The 5,785-nt window shown below is 39.0% G+C and overlaps 1 long non-coding RNA gene across 1 annotated transcript; it reads right to left on the reverse strand.

Moving 5' to 3' along the window:
* Positions 1-392: 392 nt before the first annotated feature.
* LOC122034365 lies at positions 393-4,857 on the reverse strand. Its single transcript, XR_006126697.1, has 2 exons — positions 2,215-4,857; positions 393-2,018 (listed from the first exon to the last, which is right to left on the reverse strand). It is a non-coding gene; the product is annotated as an uncharacterized LOC122034365 (long non-coding RNA).
* Between the last annotated feature and the right edge of the window lie 928 nt (positions 4,858-5,785).

Genomic DNA, 5,785 nt, shown 5'->3' on the forward strand with positions numbered 1-5,785 from the left:
TTCGGTGGTAAGATGGGGCTCGCCCCATAGAGGGTCATTGTCACGCTGGAGGTCAAAGTTAGGGCAGTTAATGATCTCAGGTCATCGTCCGATCGGACGACCCACTCACCCGATCGGACTGAGGAGTATCTGATCCAACATCAGCACAGCTCGGCCACGCACCGAGCTTCCGAGCTCAAAAAACCAAATTATTGGTAAAGAATACGTCGAGCGGCTAGGCCGCACGTCTCGGGCAAATAAAATAAAACTAAGAAGCAACTAAAAACTTATCTCCCTATCAATTCCCTAACAATACTATGAAAATAATAAAAGAAAGGTATTTAGGATCATCAAATTTTAAGAATCAAGGTACTCATGGTTCCAATTCTCACAAAAGTCAAGAAGCATGACAATTTCAATCAACTTGAATAGATTAAGCATGATAAAGTCTGACAAGGACAATATATACACTCATGCTCACATAAATAATAGACATGAAAGTGGAGCTCTCTCTAAAGCAACTCATGATATTGCACTACCATATGCTTGCTTATTTTCTACTTCTCCACTAATGCAAACATAAGTACACACAAATCAAGAGGACTTGTCATGAATAATAATAAAACCACAAATGTAAACAATAGAACAAGAAGGATAGACAACAAAGGAATTCAAAGAGAATATGAGAGCATTGGGGTAATCAACATGAAGAATATAATAAAATAATATGCTAAAAAAAAACTCACTCAAACATCCAACACTCAACTCTCCTTGCACATTCTCAATGCGATATACATCAACCATTATTACATCTCCAAAATACATGTATGTATTAACAACTAACTCATGAGAATCTCTCAATAAGAATGTAAAATGAGTATACATCAATCTTTCCATGGATCTATTTCTTCTTGTTCATCACTAACAAAATAACAAATGCTTGAGAATTTTTTTTCTCTCTCTCTCTCTTATTTTTTTCAACTTTTTTTTTTATGTAGAGAGAATTTTTTTACATAGAGAGAAATTTTTTTTTTCAACAAGCATTCGTCCATACATATTTGCATCCCCCACACTTAAACTTATCCGTCTCGGACAATATAACAAATCATGATATTTCTTAAAACTCACAACAATAGGGGCTAAAAATAAACCAATAAAGATATGCCAAAGAAAATGTAACTCTTCATGCAATCACCCAATGCTCTCATCAAAGGACTAGGGAATGAATGAATCGATAAAGATATGATAGTGAAAATATAACGACAATGAGAATATATGACAAGGGAAGTACAATGAAGCATGAAAGCAATAGGTGAAATGTTTACTGATAAGAACAACAAAGTAGAGGAACAACTAAGAGATGAATAAGAAAATTTGCCTCTATCATATTCATGCAAGCTTATGTTACCATAATTTCAAAAAGAATCAAAGCAAGTTCTAAAGTGTCAAATATCACAAGTGCTATCACACACAAGAGGATTAAGGATAAGCGTGGAAAAAACCTCACTAGGTGAATAACAAAATATTATGCATAATCTAACAAGATAGAGTCCATCACCACAACAAATGACTAATGCAATTAATGTACCCAACAATACCAAGGAAACCAAAACTTGATAGTCAAACTTAACTGTCTTTTTCAATTCTCAAAGCATTATAAAGGGACATCTAGAGAGATATCACTCAAAATCAAGCAAGGTATAAAAAAGACCAAACAAAATGCAAAACAAGAAAACAAAGTATGAAAGCAAAGTATAGAAGCAAACAAACATGCAAGTGTAAAGATAAAGAAAAACAAAAAAAGGAAAGGAAAAGAACGAACTCCCCTTTATTCCTGGCGGTTGAAGACGATTTAGAAGTAGTATCCACGCCGGTAGTGGAATGATCCTTCCCGGTGGTTGCAAACGATTAAGGTGCAAAATCCAAGTTGGGAGTGGAATATTTGCATTTGAAGTAAAGACCGCTCCCTTCCCCCTATTCTTTTTGAAGTTCTTCCCGGAGGTTGAAGACGGTTCAACTTAAGCATCCACTTCAAGGGCCTGTAAAAACCTGCAAGGTCAAGGACAGAATGCACCTTCCACACGCATGTGGGGTAAGGAAGAGATAAAACACTATCAAACTTAGATAAGCATGAATCCAAATATAAGTCACATCCAATAAAATCAATATTCGGAACCTTTATGGAATTCTCTAAAAGATCACAAGAAATATTTACCTTGCTGTACTGAAATATACCTGGAGGTTCTAAAACAATGGATATGACTTTCTCTTCATCAAATAATAACTCAGACTTTGGTTCTGGCTCAGATTCTGGTGGTGCATCAAAAAGAAGTGATTCTTGGGGCTCTGCCTCCACAGCACAAGTCCTTACACTTTTATCATCAGGTGCTCGGCAACAAAAATAGGTGATTCTTGGGACATTGCTTCCACCATGCAAGTCCCTACACTTTCTTCATCAATAGATGTATTATCAGGCTCAGCTAGCTCCTCAACGTCACCAACAACACCTACATCAACAATATCTGCAGCGACAATATTAGAAGAATTAAAATAATCACAAATTGCAACATCATCACACAAAAGGCTAGAGGAGTCCTGTATAGGAGTAGAATCAGGGTCAGGGCCATGACATTCTCTAGAATCCATCTCCTCACTAGATAATTGGGCTTGTCGCTGGCTGATGGATGCTGCAATTTGATCTAGATACATCTGACAATTCTGTAGTTATGCTTCATTTCTTTGTTGAGACTGGGTATATGTCTCTTGTTGTTGCTGCATCTGCTACATTACATCCTTCAAATCTTGAAATATTGATTGACTAGGGGCATGAACTTCTTCAGTGCTCTCTTGAAATGCCCCCCAAGGAGCTGGTTCAGTCTGTTGGACTGAATGTGACCATGTGGGCATAGAATCATCCTGAAATCCTTGTGGCAACTGATATGATGGAAAAGATTGATTCAATTGTTGTTGCTCGTTCCCATGCATAAAATTTGGATGGTTCATCCAATCTGAATTGTAACACTGAGGATGCTCAATAGCCTGTTGTTGTGTTTTCTCATACTGCTCAGGAATTTGTTGGGGTTGATAGCATTAAGATTGGAAGTATCCATACTGCTCTGGAATCTGGGGTTGAAAGTACTGAGTTAATTGCCCCAGTCATGACTATAGGTATTAGGAGCTGGATCATATGCCTGTTGATATTGATATTGGAAATACTGGGGTTCCATAGGAAATCTAGCAGTCTTTTGAATGAGATGACATATAACAACTGGATGCGATGGACTGCCACAATTAGTACATATGTGTCTCACTTGCCCAGTATCCAAATTGTGATATTCATTGAAGCTTCCAAATTGCTGAGAATAAAGATCCATGTTGAACTGAAAGAATTGTCCTGGTCTTACACTGAAACACTAACAGACAATATTAGAAGACACAGGAATATATGATATCAACACATGAATCAATGAACATCAAAGCATTTGACAATTTTTTTTAACAAAATTTTGTAGAAAAATAAGAAAGTAATCCTAAAATTATCAAACACCACTACAAGATCCCCGACAACGGCGCCAATATTTGATGTAAGCTCGAGTGTCGTGCTACGGGAGCTTATCAAATTACAATTTAAAGTTTACCTAACCCCTCTACATTAAAGTAGTATAGAAATGACTCGGGTCGTCTCCCAAAGAATGTAACGATAGGATGATAACTTCAGGATTTGTTATGACTTTTAGATTTTTGATAAGAAACTGGGGGTTTGAGTTTTGAATTTTGAACTACGAATTGAAATAATAAAACAAGTATGAAATTAAACTTAAGGAACAAAAGAGCAAAGCAAGTATGAAATCTAATCCTAATTAATGAAAGATATTCTATTTATCCATTAGTAGTGATCTCATAGCGCATTGTCACTCTACGCTATGATTTCACCATTAACAGAATTAATCTAAGGAATGAAATAGCAAAACATTAAATGAACCTAACCTAGTAAATGAAAGAAGATGCAAATAAGAAAACCTAGTCTAACTTAAACTATGATTACAAGAAAATTAAAGACAACATAAAGTAAGCATTGAATGAAATCTAGAGCATTAAAGAAAACTAATCTACCCTAGCCTAATTGCATTCAAACGAAGAACAAAACTTATAGCAATTGCAAAAGACAAGACAAGCAAACATTAAGTGAAATAAAGTGCACGAATTTAAATCTACTGTTGGAAGAAACATTTTGTCGAACACTTCACGAGCATGAATCAAAATAGCATGAGTACGTGCACTAAAACATGGGAGAACAATTTAGTACAAGCATCAAATAATCAACCATACAAATCAACATATCAATACGAATTCAGTGAAGAAACTGCAACAAACAAAAGCTGTTCAAATCTGATGAGGAATGAAGAGCTGCTGTGGATGAAGAAGCTTCACTCAAAACTCCTGAACGAACCGATGAACATCAACCAAATTACCGGCTGTGCTTGCTTCAACAACGAGGATGATGACCGTAGCTTCCACCGAAGAACCCCCTCAATGGAAGATGAACGGAAGTAATGGAGGTGCTGTGAATTCGGATGAACCGCCGCTGCTTCTCTGCCTCTGCCGCCTGAACCCCAGTAGGAAGAACTGCAGGAAGAACACCGGAAGGTAAAGGATCTTGCCGGAGAACCCCTCCGGCAAGGTGAATGCACGTTGCCGTTGCGGTCGAAGCTTGCTGCCGTCGTCTGTTTGGATCTAGGAGAAGGAGTTGTGGCTGTGGATGGCCGGCCGACGGCAGCAAAGGTAAGAGAAGAGAAGCCGCCGGCCGGAGGAAGAAGAAGGGAAGCCGCTGTGCCCTAGCCGCGCAAGAAGGGATCGCGAACAGATTCGGGATCTCTCGGCAGTGTGCCGTGCGGGTGAGGAAGAGGAATTTCTTAACGGGTTCGGGTTCGGATTTTGGATCTTACATTTAAGGTTAAAGGAAAAATCCGGATCCAATATAAGAGTAAGAATTAAAATTAGGCTTTTATAATTGGGCTTGAGGAGTGGATTTGAAGAGTAGGCTTTTGCGATTGGGCTTGAAGAGTGGAGCTCTATTTCTTTCTTGATCCAAATTGGAATAAAATGAGTCAAGCACTTCTAATTAGCTCATGCTCAACCTTAACATTGGGTCCAATTAATTTGACTTCACTCATGTCTATGGCTCCTCTTTAATTCCCTACAAAAATCATGAAATAATAGCAAAATTAGGGAAAGAGTATAAAAAGCTCATAAATATATCCTAACTCATGAATCATAATATTAAGCAAAATTTAAGTAGATGAGAGGATAAAAATGCTAAGTATGAGAGCTAAAATATTATATAAAAATGCTAATTATCAACGACCCACTCGCCCGATCAGACTGAGGAGTATCTGATCCAACATCATCACAGCTCGGTCGCGCATCGAGCTTCCGACGCTCAGAAAACCAAATTATTAGTAAAGCATACGTCGAGCGGCTAGGCCGCTCAGACTTACATCAGGCCTCGGAACCAGTGGAGTGAAGACACGACCGAGCGGACGACATGCAGGCACGGCTGCCCGCTCGGCATAACAGCGGAGCCGAGACAGTGGAAGGTTGGCCAAGCGGCCATCCCGCTCAGCCCCGGGGACGATTGCGCCAGGAAGACGACCGCTGGACAAGAGACTCTCCAGCTCAGCCCCAGGAGACATAGTCGTCCCGTAGAGGGTCATTGCCACGCTGGAGGTCAAAGTCAGGGTGATTAACGATCTCAGGTCATCGTCCGATCAGACAACCCACTCACCCGATCAGACTGAGGAGTATC

Source organism: Zingiber officinale, chromosome 11B, assembly GCF_018446385.1.
Source record: "Zingiber officinale cultivar Zhangliang chromosome 11B, Zo_v1.1, whole genome shotgun sequence".
In the NCBI taxonomy this organism is placed as follows: domain Eukaryota; kingdom Viridiplantae; phylum Streptophyta; class Magnoliopsida; order Zingiberales; family Zingiberaceae; genus Zingiber; species Zingiber officinale.